At 31.6% G+C, this 22,360-nt stretch overlaps 1 long non-coding RNA gene across 1 annotated transcript; it reads left to right on the top strand.

Moving 5' to 3' along the window:
• The first annotated feature begins 1,438 nt into the window (after window positions 1-1,438).
• LOC114717682 (uncharacterized) lies at window positions 1,439-21,932 on the top strand. The gene is made up of 4 exons (XR_003737742.1): window positions 1,439-1,452; window positions 13,697-13,701; window positions 19,343-19,345; window positions 21,613-21,932. It is a non-coding gene; the product is annotated as an uncharacterized LOC114717682 (long non-coding RNA).
• Window positions 21,933-22,360: the final 428 nt, after the last annotated feature.

Raw genomic sequence — 22,360 nt, 5'->3', positions numbered from 1 at the left:
TGAACCCTTCCAACCCTCGAATTTTGAAGACTTCTTTCCTCAAGGAGATGATAATTTGCCACTTATCAGGTACACGTCTTTTCTTAAATTATTTAAATAATTAACTACTAATTACTAATTTTTTCCAAATACAATATAAATTTAACAAATTTTTTTAAAATGTGTCCTTTCAGGCCGGATGATGATGGAGAATAGCAGCATCCAAAATAAATTATTTAAAAAATTTTCCGTCCATAAATACATATGTATAAATTAAAATTCGTACAGTTTTTTAAAAATAAAAAAATTTTAATTTGTAGCGGTTACATAACCGCTACAAATTTTTTTTAGGAAATTGTAATTTGTAGCGGTTATTAACCGCTACAAATACATATATGTAAATTAAAATTCGTTCAGATTTTAAAAAATAAAAAATACTAAATTTCTAGCGGTTAATAACCGCTACAAATATAACCGCTACAAAATACTAGCGCTTATATATACGCTAGAAAATGAATAACAGCTACAAAATGCAATAAAACGCTACAAAAACACCGCTACAAATGTGTCGCTGATCTGTATAAATACCATATCTTCTCTACATTCATTTACTCCATCTCTTTTCTTTTCCTCTCCTATTCTTCTTCATAATTCTCTCTTTTTTCTTACTATCTCATATGGTGGTTTTTTTCTCTTTACTGTATGGTAAGTGAATTTTATTTTATAATTCATTGTATCTTTTATTTGTTTTTATTTAAAATTTACTAACATATTTATTTCTCCTTTCCTTTCAGATTTTTCTTCTCCACACTTGTCATGCCCTCCTCAACTGATTCAAATACTCATCAACCTAATACTATAGGTTCAATATTACAAAATATATCATCTTCAATTCAACTATCTTATTAAATATTCAATTAAATTATCTTATTAAATTAAATTCACTTCTTTTGACACATTCATAATTTAATTACATATTTTTTTATTACAAAATTTAAATATATAAAATGTAACATATAACTAATTATACAAATTAACAAAAATTCTTCAACATAATTTATTTAATGGTTTTTAAAATTATAATATGAAAAAGCATAAATTTTTTTTCTGGCACGGTAAAAATTTCTAGCGGTTTCGAACCGCTAGAAATATTTCGTCAAATTCAAATTTTGCGCCAAAATTTCTAGCGGTTCAAACCGCTAGAAATGTTTTTCCCGCCATTCCTAAAATTCAATTGCCGGGAAAATTTAATTTCCCAAACATTTTTAGCGGTTCTATAACCACTAGTAATTTTCGCGCGCTACTGAAATTATTTAATTCCCGGCAAAATGGATTTCGTTTAGCAGGTTTCTAGCGGTTATAAAACCGCTAGAAATTTTTTTCCGGGAACATTTTCTAGCGGTTTTTAACCGCTAGGAATGTTTCTCCTTCAGATATTTTCTAGCGGTTAGAAACCGCTAGAAATTTTCTTTCGTTTTGACCATGATGTGTAGCGGTTGCAATAACCGCTAGAAATTTTTTCTTGCACCTGTTTTTCTAGCGGTTTCCTTAACCGCTACAATTTGATTTGTTGCGGTTAAAACCGCTAGAAATGTAACACTTTAACCGCTAGAATTAACATATTTTTTTGTAGTGTACTTGTCGTATGCATCAGTAGAACCTCGTTACTCTGCTGTTGAGGTTGCTCAGGTAGTTGATCATTAGGTTGATTAAGAAGTTGTTCCGGAGAAGAAGAAGCCTCCTCTACTATGGGTTCAGTCCTTCGTGGTCTTGCGATTCTCCCTACCTAAGGATGGAACCCATGAATATAACCAAACGAAAGAAAACACGAAAACTAAGGACATTTCAGGAGTTTATGCAACTCTTCGTATATGCCACTATATGCATGCAGGAAGCAATTCAAAATCACAAAAAGGAAAAACCCCTGGCTCTGATACCAAAATGTAACATCCATCACTTACTAACCAGAACTAACCATGATAGAAAGAACTAAAACTAGTAAAATACCCTATCATGGTTATTTAAGAACAATCACATCACTAAGGGGCTAACCATGATAGAAAAGCATTCGACCTTAATTAAGGCTACATGGTTAGAAGAGAATAACCTATATTTGTAATCATGGCAAACATGGTTATAAAACAATACGCCTCTAAATGATAAATTATAATAACAGTTCAGATTTGACTATATTAGTCAATACTAGCAATAATTAAACTTGCAAAATTACCATTATCACATCGTGGATCCACAATAATTCAATCACATGCAATCTAAGGGCCTCAGGCCACTACCAGCACTCTAGCCAATGTCCAAAAAATAACCAAGGATAGAAAGTATAATACGTTCATTAAGTCAAACGACATAAAAATATAAGAAGGTAAAATAAGTCCCAAATGAATGCAGTCCTGATGCGTGGCAATATACGAAAAGATTGCATAAAAATAAGGTCCAGAAGCTCTACACTGTCAGCTACAGCTATTGAGCCTCAGGAGTCTTCCCCGAAGGTCCCGCTAACGTATTTTTTCCTGAAAATAGTAAAGCAACAGGAGTGAGACAACGTCTCAGTAACTAAATCCCTACCTATCCCACACCCTAGCATGGGCTAATGAGGTGTCAGGTGGGATACACAGAGTTAATAATAGTTGATAAACATTTATTTAAACATTAAACTCACAATAATCATACAAGACAATATTTCCACCAATCTCATGCAATTGATACATTTCAAAAGAGATAACATACTTGTCATTTATTTAAAAGATATAAATATCAATGAATATCCCATATCATATGCAATTCCTGAACCCAAATCCATCCTTATATCCTCCTATTTCCGCCAACTGGACCCATGGCTAAGTTCTTTCCATTTGACTGGCAACTCTGACAAGCTCACCACACGAATGATGTGGACCGGCCAAAGACCACAGAGCACTCGGTGGACCATGGGTCCCCCCTCGAAGAACTAGTGGGGTGTCGCAGTCCCTCGAAGAACTAGTGGGACAATAGTAGCAACCAACCATAGAGCTCCGTATGGAGGCTAATACCACGTGGTAAGTATATGAATCTCAATAACTCCAATTACCTCCTTTCCCCACCCAAAATAGATGCACAGGGTTCAAAATGACACATTTATATGCATAACCAACAGAATTTCATAATAGCACATCATAATCATGATCACCAATTTCTTGCAATACAAACTATGTCAATCCTTTTTAAAATAGCATCCCACAAGACAGTTCATACAAAACGTAATATACTTTTATAGAATTAGTTATAAAGCTGCTCACCAACTTCATATTAGAGCATGCAAGATAGAAATTTAGTTACCTGGTCTCCTAGCTAACAGTCAACTACACCAGAGTCCAACCTCGAAAATGCCACAATAGAGTTATATCTACAAAAAAATTAAATATTATATCTATAGCATTAGAGTTTGCTACTCACAAAATTTTAGCCTCTAACTCCTCCTCTAAAAGCTTTAATTTTACTCAGAACTCTAGCCTAAAAGACATTTTTCTAAGGTTTCAAATGAGAACATATATATATGATTTAGACTCGATTCCTAAATTTTTCCTTATGTAATAGACAAACTGTAAATTTATAACTTATATTCCATTTTTGAAGGACTGACAAATAGACTTAGTATGAACTAGGTTATTATCACTACAGAAGTTAAACCCTTAATCTAACCGTTGAATTTAATTCCCTATCTATCATGATACTATCCTCCAAATTATAGCTCAATCTAACGGTGAATGAACTTTAAACTGCTAATTTACTATTCAGGATTCTGTTTGTTAAATCCAAAAGATATAAGTTAAAAACGTACCTAATAACTTGTAACTCAGAGATCAAAATGATGATCCAACCGTTGGAATTAACTATTTGGATGTGCCAAATGGGCTGACCAAATTTCAATCCGATCCAACGGTTAATAAACTCAAAACTAGCACTTTTTTGAAACTACTCAGATATATGCGAAAATTATTTACTCACTTCAAGCTCCACTTATCTCTCCTATATATAGGCTCCTCAAACTCCTTCACTCTAAAGATTAGTCGATGTGGGACTTCTATACCATGGTTTAATTTTCTAGAATATCATCCACACACACACAATCACACACAAAAACATTATTAAAATAATAATAATAATAATTTGTCTATATCTAACTCTTTTTTTTTAATTAACTTAATACTAAAATATATTTTTATAATTTAATTAATACTAGATAAAATAAGGATGTTACAGATTTCCTCCTTTGTTTTCTAAAGTGTAATTTCATGTCAAACGCGGCTATATATGTCAGTTTGAATCCTCTTGTTTATGTACAATATTATGCATTGCTTTGTATGTATATGTTGCATTAACTAGCTCGGTCTTCTATGATGAGGATGCTTGTTCCATGTGCTGATAAAATGGATTGTTTATATATTTAATACCGAGAAAACTATAATACTTTTAAAAATAGGGAAAATCCTAATTAAATCTTACTGAAATACTTAAATTTAAATTGAGGCCTACACTTTTAACAAATTTTTAATCAGGACATAAAACCTAATTAGGAATTGCTGAATATTGTTAATAACTATAATGCCCCTCTTTAGTTAAAAATGAAAATTGATTATTTTATCCCGCTAAAGCGGTTCATCATCTCTTATTATTAATATTTAGACAAAAAAATATAAATAATTTTTTAGTGTTTGAAATTTTGTAATATAACTAAAATCTTCAAAATATTTTCATAAAACATTTCAAATTATAATATAAGTAATCTTTAAATAATTTTTTTTAGGTTGTAAATATTTATTTTAAAATATTAAAATATTTTAATTATAATAAAAATTTAATATTAAATCGTAATCATTTACGTTTTCAGTTGGATCCAATATTGTTTAAATAAATAAAACTAACATAAATTATAAAAACTGAAAAAAAAAATTTATTTAAACTTTAGTTATATTTATAATTTTACTTATATTTGTAATTTAACATGTTTTATTAAAATATTTTTAATAGTGTAAGTTATATATACAAATTTCAAACATTGTAAAATTACTTATATGTTTTTTGGTCTAAAAAAAATCATAAGAGATGAAGAATTACTTGGGAGAGGTATATTAATCAAATTTTCTTTTTAATTGAAAAAGGGCATTCTGGTTATTTAACAACATTTAGAAATCCCTAATTAGGTCTCATGGCCTAATTAGGAATTTGCTAAAAGTGGAGATCTAAATCTGAATTTAGGTATTTCGGCTGGATTTAACTGGGATTCTCCCTTAAAAATAATACTGTTTTTTAATAATTAAACCTAGTGTCTTAAAAAAGGCAAATAAAAACTGATGGTGACCCGTTAGGGTTCTGGCACCAGTCGGAGCTCAGATAGCCAACCAACTGGTGAGGATAACTTGGTATTTTTTGAAAAAAAAGTAAATGGCAACGTTCTAAATTTACCGACATTTTAAACTTCTGATTTAGTCATTATAACTGATTTGAAAATTTTCGAATCTAGGTTTTGAAAATTCAACTATCGTTTTTAAAAATTTTTTTTTCAAAACATCATATTTTATATTGACAATTAAATTAAAATTGTAAATCAAATCACCGAGGGAACATAGAAGTTACGGCGTGAACTAGAGACTTCTTTTTTTTTTTTTTTGAAACGTTGAACTAGAAACGAAATACGTACTTTGTCCATGTTTTGATCTGAATTCTGAAATCATACTTTGTTAAAATATATTTTTAGTGTTATTTAAGTACATCAGGCCTTTTTCTTGGTATTTTAAAAAAAAATAAAAGCCGGTTTTAGAGGTATTTTTATATTAAAAAATTAGGTATTTATTTTACAATTAAATTATGAGGTATTTTTTTTATAACATCACCTACTCTGTATTTCTGTCACAAATTCTTATTAGTGATATTTTTAATTTATTTTAAACTTTAAATTTAATTTAATGACTAAGTTAAAGGCTTAAGCATTAATTTCAATCCAATCAACACCTAAATTTTTTTTTTCTTTTTTTGGTAGAGATCAAGACAAGCACACCCTGGGTGGGGAAAAAGCAAACACAAATACGACAACACATAAAACAAAACTATCTAAATTTTTCTTTTTAAAAATTTTTTCCCTTCAAAAGTTTGTCTTTTTCTTGGTTCAATTATCTTGTTCATGCTCGCCGATAGCTTCTTCTTTTATAATTGTCGGTCACGGAGTCACAGCTGGCTGAAAAAGACACCTTTGATGCAAAGCGGGGATAGAAAAGGCACATATGGTACGCCCTCTATTCTTAAATATAAAATTTACTTAATTAATTGTCATTCATTTAAAAAAACATTAAATTAATTATTTATTATTAATATATAAAATTATATATTTTTTCTTAAATATTTTTTACTATTGTTTTTCTTAAATACTATTTTTTAATAAGAGCATTAGATGTAGAAAAACTAAGAAAAATTGAGAGATTAATAAAAATAATATAAAAATTAAACCAAGAAAATAAAGCAAATCAAGATCTTTTTTTCTCCAGTTTTGGACAAAAAATCCTAAAATTTACATTTTCTAAAACCTACAAGCCGGGCACATTAATTGTTTTATGTATGACTTTTTAATACATTCACTTGCATCTATTTTATGTTTATTGTCGTCTGTTGAGAGAAAACTTTGATCTGCCCTACCTTCGCGTTTAGGGGCATTGAACGATGAGTGGAGCTTTACCATTATTTGGATTGAGAGAAAATTAAGGAAGAGAGAAAACTAGAGAGAAAATCACAAGGAGAAACAAGTTTTTTCTTGTTTGGATATAAGTGAAAATGTGGGAGGAAAGAAAAGTGGAGGAGAAAATAAGATGGACCTCGTGTCTTAATTTTTTTCCAAATTTTCTCTTCATATATGAAAAGATTTGGAAAGAAAAACAAGATTTTCTGATTGTTGCTCCTCTCTCTTTCTCTCCATATTTATTTATTTTTATTATATCTAAAAAGTTATTCACTTTTTATTTTTAAATCTTAAAACAATATTTTATTAAATAATTTGGTTTTAAAATATAATAATCTGAAAAAATATATAAATCAAATAACTTGATTTTTAATTATTTGATGATGCTAATGTTAGTATAATTTTTCTATTGCAATATTTAATTTAATTGAATCATAAATATGATATATTTTGATAAGAACATTTTAGTCATTTAGATATTTACTAATTTTATTTTCTCTCTATTTTTTCTCATCTAAGCAAGACGGATGATAATAACTTCACTCCAATTTTCCTTCTCTCTATTTTCTCTCATCCCATTATTTTTTCTCTTAACTTTTCTTCCTATCCAAGCGGAATATTACTGTTAATTAATAACTTTTGTTCCCTGATAAATGAAGTACTCAGTTTTTAAATGAAACATAAGTGTATAAAAGAAGTCAATAATTGAGAAGAAGAATGAGTTATTAGGAGGAGAATGAAATTAAAGGGATATTTACAACGATTAAGAAAAAATATTTATTAGAACTAGCTAGATTCCGCTTGCCTCAAAAGTTATTTGCAAAGGAGGTGAATCACATGTACACTAATTTTAGTTTTAAATTTTTGGAAGAAATCTTAAAAATAAATTTATAAATTGTATGTTAAGATTTGGAAATCGAATAAATATTTAGTTAAAAATATAAAGGAAAATGTATCTAGAGCTGATAATATCAATTAGATCCCCAACCGATTCACAAAATATGGCAGCAGTAAACAAGCATTTTTAACTCAAAAAAATTTATTGTTGTAAATAAAGAAGAAGAACAGAGAAGAAAGAATATCAATAAGAGAGAGTATTTCTCTTTCTATTCAATAGGGTACTGAATACATTGTACATGGCCTCTATTTATAGGCACGACTTTACATCTTTGATAGAATCTACAGATATAAAGATAATTGCAGATAATGGGGATAATGGGAGTTACTGAAGATATTGGGAGATAAGGGAGATAATGATAGATACATGGACATCCATAAAGATATTATATTCATAACACTCCCCCTTGGATGTCCATAACTAAATATGTGCCTCGTTAAAAAACTTCTACTAAGAAAACCCTGTGGGACAAAACCTAGTAGAAGAAAAAGAGTGCAACATTTATTGATATATATTTCATAGTGCTGCCTCGTTAAAAACCTTGCAGGAAAACCCAATGGGAAAAACCATAGACAAGGAAAAAAGAGTACAGCATACATTTACTCCCCCTCTTGACAATGTCAGTTGATATCTCTGAGTCTACGAAGTCCAATGTCATGAACAAGTCTCTCGAACGTGGTGGCTGGAAGTGATTTGGTGAATAGGTCTGCTAAATTTTCGCTGGAACGAATTTGTTGGATATTGACTTCACCATCCTTTTGAAGATCACGAGTGAAGAAGAATTTTGGGGAGATATGCTTTGTTCTGTCTCCTTTGATATACCCTTCTTTTAGTTGGGTAATACATGCAGTATTATCTTCGTACAGTATTGTTGGGATCATTTTACCAGAAGACAAGCCACAAGTAGTTCGTATGTGATGTATTAAGGACCTTAACCATACACATTCTCGACTTGTTTCATGCATTGCTAGAATCTCCGCATGGTTAGATGATGTGGCTGATATAGTTTGTTTCATAGATCGCCATGAAATGGCTGTACCGCCACATGTGAATACATAGCCAGTTTGTGATTTACCAACATGGGTGGAAATCCAGCATCTGCATAGCCAACAAGATCGGTCTTGGATGCATTCGAATAAAATAATCCCATATCCATTGTACCCTTAAGATAACGAAGGATATGTTTAACTCCATTCCAATGCCTTCGTGTTGGTGAAGAACTATATCTTGCTAGTAAGTTGACTGCAAATGATATATCAGGTCGTGTATGATTAGCAAGATACATTAGTGCTCCAATTGCACTAAGATATGGTACTTCTGGACCAAGTAGCTCTTCATCACCTTTTTCCCCGATTTCTCGAGGTCTAAAAGGGTCCTTATCCACCTCCAAAGATCTTACAACCATTGGAGTACATAATGGATGTGATTTATCCATATAAAAACGTTCTAGGATCCTTTTTGTATAAGTTTCTTGATATACAAAAATTCCATTTTTCAAATACTCAATTTGTAATCCAAGACAAAATTTTGTTCTTCCTAGATCCTTTATTTCAAATTCTTTCTTTAGGCAATTCACTGCCTTTTCAAGCTCTTCAGGAGTTCCAATAATATTTATATCATCAACATACACAGCGATTATAACAAACTCATTTCCTGATCTTTTCATAAAAATACATGGGCATATTGCATCATTTTTATATCCTTCCCTCAATAGATACTCACTAAGCCTGTTATACCACATTCGCCCTGATTGCTTTAATCCATATAGGGATTTGTTTAACTTAATTGAGTATCGTTCTCGAGAGTTTGAATTGTGTGCTTCTGGCAATTTCAGCCCTTCAGGGAGTCTCATATAAATGTCATTGTCAAGTGAGCCATACAGATAGGCTGTAACAACATCCATTAGATGTAAATTGAGCCCTTTATTTACTGCGAGGCTAATCAAGTATCGAAAAGTAGTTGTATCCACTACTGGTGAATAAGTTTCTTCAAAATCGATACCAGGTCTTTGTGTAAATCCTTGAGCAACGAGTCGTGCTTTGTATCTTATGATTTCACCCTTTTCATTTCTCTTTCGCACAAAAACCCATTTATATCCAACCGGTTTTACATCTTCAGGTGTAAGGACTACTGGTCCAAAAACTTTTCGCTGTTCTAGCGATTTTAATTCTGCCTCAATTGCATTTTTCCATTTTGGCCAATCCTTTCTTTGTTTACATTCACTAATTGACTTTGGCTCATGATCCTCATTATCATTCATCACATCGAGCGCTACATTATAAGAGAAAATATCATCAACGTCGACTTCACTTCGGTCCCATCGTATCCCATTCATAACATAATTAATTGAGATCTCATCATTTTCACATATTTCAGGTACCTGACTTTCACTGAGAATTGGGACGTTAGCGTTGTCTGATGACTCTTCTGGAGTTGCTAACTTTTCTAAATTATTCTCGACTAGGCCATCTATACTTTTAACTCCTTTTTTCTTTCGAGGATTTTTATCTTTGGAGCCGATGGGCCTGCCACGCTTCATGCGTGCTTTAGAATCATTCACAATTGGTTGTCCATCAGGGACATCAATTTTAATAGGAGCATTAACAGCTGGAATATGTGATTTTGTTACTCTCTTCGGGTCAGTAAATGCATCTGGTAATTGATTTGCTAAACTTTGTAAATTGACTATCTTTTGAACTTCCAGTTCACATTCTTTTGTGCGAGGATCAAGATGAGACAGTGATAATTCTTTCCAGCTAATGTCCTTTTCCAACTTCTTATTTTCTCCCCTCATTGTTGGAAAAACTGACTCATCAAAATGACAATCGGCAAATCGAGCTGTGAACAAATCTCCTGTTGAGGGTTCTAGATATTTTATTATAGTGGGAGATTCATATCCAATATATATTCCCATCCTTCTTTGAGGCCCCATCTTGGTACGTTGTGGGGGAGCAATTGGAACATGTACAGCACATCCAAAGGTTCTTAGATGGGAAATATTTGGTTCATGACCAAAAACCACTTGTAAAGGGGAGGACTTGAGATAACTTGTTGGCCTGATGCGAATTAACACTGCTGCATGCAAAATTGCATGTCCCCAAGCAGAAATTGGGAGATTTGATCTCATAAGTAATGGTCTTGCAATTAATTGTAAACGTTTGATTAATGATTCTGCAAGTCCATTTTGTGTGTGCACATGAGCCACAGGATGTTCAACATCAATCCCAAGAGACATACAATAATCATTGAAAGCTTGTGAAGTAAATTCACCAGCATTATCAAGACGTATTTTCTTGATAGGAAAATCAGGGAAATGTGCTCTTAATCTAATTAATTGAGCCAATAATCTTGCGAACGCCAGGTTACGCGAAGATAATAAACAGACATGCGACCATCTTGTTGATGCATCAATTAGAACCATAAAATATCTAAATGGTCCGCATGCTGGATGTATCGGTCCACAAATATCTCCCTGTATGCGTTCTAGAAAAGTGAGAGGCTCACTTTTTAGTTTTCCTGGTGATGGCCGAACAATTAACTTTCCCTTGGAACATGCATTACATGAGAAAACATTGGATTGTGGTATTTGTTGACTTTTCAATGAATGTCCACATGAATTCTCAATTATTTTTCGCATCATAATTGTCCCGGGATGGCCTAACCGGTCATGCCAAACATTAAATTTGTTATCATTTACAAACTTCTGGTTTATAATGATGTGTACTTCAATTGTACTAATAATTGTATAGTACAAGCCAGAAGAAAATGCAGGCAATCTTTCTAGTGTGCATTTTTTACCTGAGGTTGACTTTGTAATAGCAAGATATTCTTGATTTTCCTCAATTGTTGTTTCGATATGGTATCCATTCTTGCGGATATCCTTAAAACTCAACAAATTTCTTTTAGACTTAGTTGAGTAAAATGCACTATCAATGTATAATATTGTTCCTCCAGGTAACAATATATTGGCTCTTCCGGAGCCTTCAATCAGTTTTGCACTTCCAGATATAGTCTGAACGTTGGCTTCTTGCATTACCAAAGAAGAGAAATACTTTTTATTTCTAAGTATTGTATGAGTTGTTGCACTGTCAACAAGACATAAATCTTCATGATTGACGTCAATAGGAGCCATTCTTCGTTACAAGGAACATAGTCAAGAGAGGGAGGAAGAAACAAAATTAATAAAAGGAAAATACTCGTAATTTTATTAATTTGGAAAGATAACAACATTGAAAGTAGAAACTTTATAAAAGAAGATGAAAAAGAAGGAAAAAAAAATCATAGAAATTTAACTTCACTAAAACAATTTATTGTTGAACATTCCCATCACCAATCAGGTGATCAATCTTTCCATTAGGATCAGCAAAGAAATCAGCAATATCCAAATGAGTGACATCCATGTTGCCATAATCAGAATCGCCCTCTTCATCAACAAAATTGGTTTCTACCCTTGGCATTTTGCCGTTGCCTTTACTTTTATTTTTAAGCGATTCTTGATAAAGGTCAACCAAATGTTTCGGTGTACGACAAGTACGTGACCAATGACCATTCCCACCACAACGATAACACGAGTCTTCAGAGTGGTTATTACTTCCACTAGTTTTTCTCTTGCGATTCTCATCATTCTTTGTCCTCTTTGAATAGGAATTTGAACCACCTCGATTATGACCACGACCACGTCCACGGTCAATGCGACGGCCTCGTGCACGTCCATGTCCTCGTCCACGACCACGTGTTGGTCCATTTACTACTACATTCGCTTCGGGGAATGGAGTGGAGCCGGTTGGACGGGATTCATGATTTTTCATTAGAAGCTCATTATTTTGCTCAGCTACAAGAAGGCAAGAAATAAGTTCAGAATACTTTTTGAAGCCTTTTTCACGGTATTGCTGCTGCAGGAGCACATTGGATGCATGAAATGTGGAGAATGTTTTCTCCAACATGTCTTCATCAGTGACTTTTTCTCCACATAATTTCAGTTGAGAACTGATTCTAAATATCGCAGAATTATACTCACTAACAGATTTAAAATCTTGTAGACGCAAGTGCATCCATTCATAACGAGCTTTTGGGAGAATGACAGTTTTTGGTGGTCATACCTTTCTTTCAAATTGTTCCAAAGTACGAGTGGGTCTTTAATGGTCAAATATTCCATTTTTAGTCCTTCATGTAAATGATGGCGTAAAAAGATCATAACTTTAGCCTTTTCTTGACTAGATGCCTTATTTTCTGCCTTAATTGTGTCTCCCAGACCATTGGCATTTAGGTGAATTTCCGCATCTAGTACCCAAGATAAGTAATTCTTCCCAGTAATGTCAAGAGCCACAAACTCAAGTTTTGTAAGGTTTGACATGATGGCACTACCACAAAAGAATATAATATTAAAAAAAATTGTCATGTATGGAAATTACATTGCTCTTCGTTAATGAGAAGAAAATAAAAGAAAAGAAAAATTATAAATTACCAAAAGAAAACAAATGAAGAGAAAATTTGAATGACTTCTGGTCATGAGTTAAAAATTATATGGCTTCTAGCCATATGTTAGAAAATTAAAATTATGGCTTCTGGCCATAAGGAAGAAAACAAAGTTTTATAGCTTCTGACCATAAAGTATAAAATAAAGTTTTTATGACTTCTGGCCATAAGAAAGAATAACAAAGTTTTATGGCTTCTAGCCATAAGAAAGGATAATAAAGTTTTATGGCTTCTGGTCATAAGAAAAGATAATAAAGTTTTATGGCTTCTGGCCATAAAGTAGAAAACAAAGTTTTATGGCTTCTGGCCATAAGAAGCAAAACAAAATTTTATGGCTTCTGGCCATAAGAAAGAATAATAAAGTTTTATGGCTTCTGGCCATAAGAAGCAAAACAAAATTTTATGGCTTCTGGCCATAAGAAAGAATAATAAAGTTTTATGGCTTCTGGCCATAAAGTAGAAAACTTTAAACCATATAGCTTCAAGCCATTTAGGAAAAGAATGGAGAAAAAGAAAAATACTCATAGTGTAGAAGAGTATAGAAAAGTATAGAGGATAGACAATAAATCATGAAACATAATGTATAATAATAAGATCGGAATATTATACCTTTGTTAGAGCCCTCGTGCTGATAACGTGTTGTAAATAAAGAAGAAGAACAAAGAAGAAAGAATATCAATAAGAGAGAGTATTTCTCTTTCTATTCAATAGGGTACTGAATACATTGTACATGGCCTCTATTTATAGGCACGGCTTTACATCTTTGATAGAATCTACAGATATAAAGATAATTGCAGATAATGGGGATAATGGGAGTTACTGAAGATATTGGGAGATAAGGGAGATAATGATAGATACATGGACATCCATAAAGATATTATATTCATAACATTTATAACTCCTTGTTATGATTATATGTTATATATCAATTTCAACATGTTTTACACATATTAAGAAAAAAATTTAAAATTTGTTAATTCTCATTTTAAATGTAATAATTTTTTTTAACTCTATCCCTATTTAATATACATTATATCTATAAGAACAAAGTTAATACAATATGAACAAGGAGTAAAACTGTACATTCATATCAAAACTTTAATTCTATATTCTGTAAATATAATTAAAAAATTTCTTTTTTTTTGTTTTATAAATAAGTTCAGGGAAGTATATCCCATGTAAGAAAATATAAAATAAATACTTATATCATTTGTTTGGTGCTTTTAATCAAGTATTTGATTAAAAAATAAAAGTTTTATTATATCTTTTGCATACTGTATAAAATTTTTTAAATATATACTAAAAAAAAATGTAAATAGTCTTTGGCAGGTTAAAGTTAACTTTTAGCCAACCCGCCTGTAAAACATGCCTTTTTGACCACCATCACATAAATTCAAACTCTAATAAATCTCATGATTACTTTGAATAATGCCATTTGAGTTTAGGATTCTATAAAACTCATTCTGTTTTCCGCAAAGAGGCAATGCTTGGCTACATTTCATTTTGTTTATACTCCCCCGCTGAGTTTTATGATAGGAAAAATGACAAAAAAAGACCACTGAAATAACAAAATTACACATAAAGACCAATTTATAAAAATTATTGTCAAAACTCATACTAATATTATTATGAGTTCTTATTTACAATTTTTCTCTTTCGGCTGTCTTTCTTTGCCATTTTCCCTTTATGATATTTTGGTCTACAGACAATGATAAGCCTGTTTAGCAGGACATGCTCTTATCTTTGTTATGTATATAGACAAACATAATCGATATAATTAATTGGTATTATCATATTAAATTCAAATTATTGATTCTGACTTAACTAATTCTCCCCGCATATTGTTTTGTCACGTAAACCCTAAATGCTAAGTTCATAATCCTCCCATTATAATATCTTGTGCCCTGAGATTGAACCATATTCAATACTACAGAATTTTGTTTATTTAATGTTTTTTTATCCTACTAAAGGGAGGTTGGGAAACCCACAAAACACTTCAAAATGTGCTTTTTAAGTGAGTCTAAACAAAATTTCTTCCACGTATTTATTTTATATATTTTAAAATTATTTTTAAGAATATGCCTCGGTTCTTAATCTCCGATTAATATAATGTAAAATAAAGTGAGGTGGGCGTTAATTTGATGGGACCCACGTGGAAATTTATGTGCCCATCTCATTGCGGAAGCCAATGAGTGAGGTTGGCCAAAGAAATGGAATCCAAGGAGTGGGGACTGAGGGTGCAGGCAAGAGTCTCCGTCTCTCATGAATTGATTGTCCATTTGTTACAATTAAATCTCAATATATATATATGTATCAATAACTGCTAATAACAATTTAAAGAGTTTGTAGTATATAATGACAAGTTTTAAAATAATTAATAATAATTTTTAACTTATTTTATAATTATTTCTTTATATTTTATTGTAATTCTCTTTTTATTTATCTCACCCTTGGTGATTGTGCCACCGCAGCTTTTTTACCCATATATAATAAACAGTAAAAAAAATTTACATGAAATGCTATATTTGAAAACCGTGAGCTCATTCCTACCGTAAACAATTTTGGAGGGACCCAAGTCAGAAACATAATTGTTAAAAGATCCAATTTATAATAATAAATTCCAAGACAATAAAGGCCCCTTTGGATTAACAGTAAAAAACAATAACTTATTTTTAATTTAAATTTTTTTTTTAAAAATCAGATTGGATAAAAGTTAGATTGAGTAATATGATTTATGTTTGAATTGATTTTTGTAAAATTTAGTTTGTAAATGAAAAAATTGTTTAAATCATGATTAAATAAGTAAATTTAATTTATAACTGACTAAAATGAATATGATTTTTTTAAGACTTTATTATAATTTTTTTCTTCTATATTTTGTCTTCTATCTTCTTCACCGTTTTCCGGGTATCATTTTCCGACCACCACATGGCCACATGCTGCTTTCCAAACACGAAAAGCTGCCCATTCCCACATGCTATGTTTTCCTTCCCCGGGCATTCCCATAAGCACAGGATGAGAGGCTAGCCTTCTCAGCTCACGCCTAGACCTGGTCACATCTTTTTGGCGTGTGAATGTACGGTATATATGTATATATATATTTTCCATTCTTGGGTATATAACGCATGCAATGCTTATGTTTTTTTCTCACTCAAATTTGCCCCTCTCTTTATTTCTTCACCTCCTTCCCTTCTTCTTCCTCCTTCCACTGTTTCATTCAGTGAAACGGAAATGATGGTGTGTGCTGCCTTTCAGTTGCAAACCCGTGTGTGTGTATATATATATATATATTTTGTTTCAACTTGGAGCTTAATTTTTCATCTGAGACTAGGGTAAATTCTTTTGATTAATTTCTTTTATACTCCCTCCGTTCCTTATTATAAGAGACAAATAACCGAAGTACGTTGATCAAAAAACAGTTAAAGTTAGTTAAGAACAATTAATGTAAAAAGTATAATTTTTTCCAAAAATGCCCTCATTAATAAGGAGAGAGAGCATGAGAGAGAACAATTAAATTATTAAAGAAAGAGAAGTGGGAGGGAGAGAGAGTGTGAGTTGGAGATAATAAATATGGGTAAAATAGTAAATCAACACAAAAAGTAGAGACAACTTGTAAGTGTCTATTATATATAGGAACATGGCATAAGCATCAAGTGTCTCTTATAATAAGGAACGGAGGGAGTAATTTTTTATATGTATTCTTGTTAAATGATGGGTAAGAATTTTATGTTTAGTCATTTTTTTAAGTGAAAATGTAGACGTATAATTAATTTTTATATAAAATAAAGTGTAGGTAAGCTGTTTAATATTGTTTGGTTGCCAGCTTCCTGGAGTCTAGCCTTTTGTATGGTCAATCAAAAACCAGAACTAAACGGTCTCAATTTTTCTGGTAAAAAGAAGACTGCGGTGAGAGTCAAAATAAAGGAACAAAGGAGCTTTTCTTTCCTCCGCCGGGGAAAAGAAGTTCTCTTTGCGACCAAAGTAATTAGGGGTGAGTATTCGGTTTTTCGGTTCGGTTATCGGTGATAACCGAACTAACTGAATAACCGAATAGAGTAAATTTTAAAAACCGAACCGAAACTGATTAACCGAACTAACCGAAACCGAATTAACCAAAAATTTCGGTTCGGTTAACCGATTAATCGAAATATATAAATATGAAAAATAATTTTAAATTAAAAATAATAATAAAACACAATTACAACTATTAATTAATAAATATTTCATGATTCAATATGATTTATTATAATAATATTTATTATAACCATATTTATTGAATATAAATATATTTAAAAAGTTTACATATACCCACATATATATATTTATTATACTAATATTTATTAAATATAAATATATAATATATTTATTTCGGTTATAACCGAATTTTTTTTTTCTACTAACTGAACCGAACACCGAAACCGAATTGTTTAAAAAATAAAAACCGAATATATAACCGAAAACCGAAATAACCGAACCGAAAAACCGAAATTGAATTTGGTTCGTTTTGGTTTTCGGTTACGGTTCAGTTTTGCTCACTCCTAAAAGTAATTATCTGTTGTCATAATAATATTAAAATATAAAATTATGAGGACTCGTTGCCGCACGGTACGGTATCTCTTGTTTTGTCTGCAAAGTCTGTTAACTAAGTGATTTTTTTTTTCAGTTCGTTTTTTTTATAATGTTTAATTATAATTTTTTTTGAATAAAATGAAATGTGTGAAATAATCAATAGAAAATTATTTATCTAAAATATTTAATTTATATTATTAATTCTATATTTATATAGAGCGGAACTATAATTTAATTTTCTTATGTAACATTTATTTTAAATATAATTTAATATTTTTAGTTTAATCAATTTAATATATTAATTTTTTATTCTAAATTTATTTTTACGATAGATGTTCCATTTAATTTCATGCTCGTGAATGATGATGTCTGATATTGCGTTATTGCAAAATGAAGGGCATATCAAATTCAAACCTTATCAATAGCTAAATAGGGCCTAGATTCATAATCTTCTCCTGAAGCTCAAATGGGAGGTGCTCCACACGCGTGAAATATATTTATTATTTATTTTTGGCACAAAAAATTTGAAACCAAAAATCAATACATAATTGAATTTAATAATGTAAATTTTTTATAATTCATTAATCATTAATTCTTTTAAAAATATTACATGTTACTACCTTGATTAAAAATGCAATAACTAACATTTCAAGTGTCAGATGAATTTCTTAATAAAAGAATAGCCTAATTTTTATAATTTTAGTAAATGATTAGTTCAACCCACTCTCTTCTGAAAAAAATCATTCAATAAAAGATAATGATATTATGGAGTTAATTTAGTTTTATAGTTTAATTTTGCTTGATTAATAGTTACAGTAAAATATTTTGAAAGCTGAATAGATTACAGAAAAGAGTTTGTGTGTATATTTACAAATGAATGAATTTTTAATGATTCATTGGTACAACATTTAAGTCTAATAAAGTGAAAGTAATGAAAGTCAATCCAAATATTACCCATGAGTAGATTGAAAGAAGTTACTGGACAAAAGTTATGGCTCCTTTCCAATGAAATTGTGACAAATCTAGAATACGGATATCATACATGTATAAATCCGCTACAATACCAAGCATGTAATTTGGGAAATGATTCAGATGTACAACAAATATGGCACGTGAGCTGTCAATTCTTAACTCAATTATCATGTGTAGAGTTGTGTGCCAATATATGGAACAAGGACCCATGTTTAGCCCAAAGGATGACTTACTTTTGTACTTATAAGCCTAACATATTTAACTGCAAGTGTGGAGTAGCAATGTAAGTAAATGATCTTGATTAATGCTTATTAATTCTATGCTTTGATACTAAGTTCTTTTTATTTTCCTTTGTACTTTTCTCAGATCCTACACACTAGATGAGTCATGCATACTAATCAAATGACTGAGCCACCCAATCAAATATTTTAATATCTTAGATTAGTTTGGATTTTAGGGTTTGCTTGAGTAAAATAATTTGATTATGATTGGAGTTTGGCCTCAACCCTTGTTGAGAGATGGTATCCTGAGACTCACACATTTCATACTCCACGCGGAGAGTACACGATCACATTAGAAAATGTTGCTATACAGTTAAGCATTAACCCATGTGTAGGAATACCTATCATTGAGAAAATTGTATTTAATTGGTTAAATGTTTGTGAATGGCTTCTAGGTATTAGACCACTTGTAGATAGAATACATGGACAATGACTGCTTATGAGTTGGTTAGAAGATCACTTTAATCACTTACTCGATCGTGTAAACAATGTACAAGTTCAACAATCTACTCGTGCATGCATCCTGAGGTTGATAATGATAGATGAAAAAATGTAAGATGAAACCCTTGTCCAAGAGCCACATCCTTATGCTAATATAGGAGTTTCCTTGACAAAATAACCGATGATGAGATAATGTGGCAACCATATGAATCTTTGCGCTAATTGATTCTAGAGTATTGCTTGGCAACACTTAAAATTTTTCTTTCTTTGATTACTCTAATATGTTTTGATATTGTAGAATGGCATAATCCTAATCACGTACTAAGGTAATTTGGTCATCAAGAACCTTGGGTAGATTAAAGGAAGTTATTGAATGAAAGCTGTGACAATTCTAGTATACAAATATCCTGTGTACATAAATCCGCTACAATATCAAGCATATAATGTGGAAGATGATTCGGATCTACAACAAATGTAGCAAGTAAACTGTCGATTCTCAGTACAGTTAACATGCACAAAGTTGTGTGGCTATATATAAATATAAAATTAATAACATTATATGTTACTCCTCTAGTCCTATGATAATTTCAATGAACATTAACTATATATACCCATATTTAATAAGGGTAGTGAAAGAGTATAAATTAATATAATATTGAAATTTAGTGTAGTTAATGAGGTAATATTGGAAATCACTTAATTAAATTTTATAACAAATTTAATGCATTTAACTGTTTTTATTAGCATGTATGAATGAGTTAGCAATCTCTTATAATAAGGGCTAGAGGGAGTAGTCAATAATTAAACAAGAATAGTCATCAAATTTTTAGAGACAAGCAAAAGCAGTTAATCACGATACTAGAATAGTCAATAGCTTAATAAAAATAGTTATCAGAGCTCTACAAACAAATATAGTCAATAGTCAAATAATAGTAGTCAATACTTAAACAGAAGTATCCAGTGGAGCTTCAGTAGTTAGTTTTCAGCTAGGAGTACTGATGTGGCATTTTTAAAAACAAGAGAGAGAAAAGGGAAAAAAAAGTAAAGAGCATTTGTGTCATTTTGCAATATTTAAAAATTCTAAAATTAGTACAAAGGATATGTTTTAGGATTTTGAAATTTACCTATCCTGATTTGTGATTTAACAATTTCTAAGATATTTTATTTTATTTTTGGTTGGGTTTAAAGTGCGCACAGCACTCTGCTGAGACACCTAATGTCATGAAGTTATTTGTGGTACAATTTCGCCTTAAAGTGTTTAAAACGGTGCACCCATATCTATTTTAACAGAACTGTTTTGTCTTATTGTTAATTTGATGACTCACACAAATTTGACCAAAACAATCCTATCTAGCATATGACATAAGCAGGTGACGTGGCTTTTGTTGTTAGGAATTTTTTTTATTTTGTTAAGAATTGTCTCTAAATGTAACTCCTGCACACCTTCTACATTTTCTCGACCGAACTCCTCCGAAAATCCCACTTCTTTCATCCTCATTCTCCCAGGTTCATGCATACTTTAGCACTCTCGAAAAAGCTTATGGTGCTGGGCAAATTTTAGATCATGTCACCTCATTTTTAATTGAGTAGTTTTTGCAATTTTTTCCTTTTATTGAGCTGTTATAATTTTTTTAATTATTGGTACTACTATATGTACTCATAAATTTTTTAATTTGTAAGAGAAATACAGTTAGAAATTGATGATGCAGCTCCTGCTGCATACATCTGGATTAATTATGTCACATAAATTGAAATAAAACCAAAATCAAACAGATTACACATCGTTGGCAAAAAACAAACTACACATTATATATAGACGTAAGGAAAGTGTTGTTCTCTGAGCATAATATAATCTTTTATGTTGATAATAAATAAATTTTATTTCATCATTTTATTTTCATAGTCCTCCTTTAAAAAAAATATTTTAATTCGTACCAATTTCATTCCCACTTCAGCGTATGAGTAGTGTACATAGGAACAAATAATTTCCACCAGCTGTAACTTTAGTTACCCTGATGCACATGTTCCAAAGACAAATTTTAACCTATTCATATCACGAGAATTGTCGCAATTTTGTAGTATTCCAGTCGACTTTTCAAGTGACTTTCGCTCACGGATTCCCAAACCAACCAACCAAATCTTGTTTTTTTAATATACCGACAATCATCAACCCAACCTCGAGTTATCTTTTATATGAAAAGCTTGAGATAATGAAGTTAGACCCTAAGCCCAAAAGGCACATCTGCGAGTTAGCAAGAGGGGAAAGAAAATAGCTGGACTGATACAGAATGATGAAGATATCGTTTTGCTTCGTCTGTCTAATTTCCATTGTCTTCATAATACTTCTCCAAACCCAGAATCGCAGGGCAGCTTCTCTTTCATGGCACCACAACACCTCTCCGGCTAACGACACCGTCTCCTCCACCGCTGATGCCCCCACAACTACCGCAGCCTGTGACTCCGACCACCGCTGCCTCGTCGCCGATGTGGCCGACACCGACTCTTTCTACTCGGATCCTCGATTTGTGAGCATATTGGACTCAAATTCACTCCAAATCACTCCCAAGACCCTTACCCCTGGACCTTCAGTTAACTGTCCGTCAGTTAACGGACGCTTTACGGGGTGTCTCCCCGACAGGAAAACCCCAGCTCCCGGAAGCACGGGTTGTAGGAGTCCGTACGACCGAGTCTGCTATGCAAAGCTGTAAGATGCTTCATAATAAGCAGATTTTATTAATTAAGCCTACTTTGCTTCAAATAATCTCTGATTTAATCATTTATATATGTCTTCATCTGTATATGCACTGGCACTGCTGTTTAATTTGTATTCCTGAACTAGCTAGCTTGTTTGACGTGTGAAGTGATGCTTGGTTTAATATGTGCTTTTATTTGCTCTAAATTCATTAACTCATGTTGTTGAAATATACAGTTGCCTCAACATCAGTTTTAACCCGCGTTTTTTTCATACCTCTCTGGGCGGATGTTGAAACCTTTGGCTCGTCATGTTTTGAGGAATTAACT

Source organism: Neltuma alba, unplaced genomic scaffold, assembly GCF_004799145.2.
Source record: "Neltuma alba isolate B1F8T4 unplaced genomic scaffold, ASM479914v2 tig00011768_pilon, whole genome shotgun sequence".
NCBI lineage: Eukaryota > Viridiplantae > Streptophyta > Magnoliopsida > Fabales > Fabaceae > Neltuma > Neltuma alba.
Note: the sequence above shows the minus strand (reverse complement) of the source record. Positions and strands in the feature narration are given on the sequence as shown.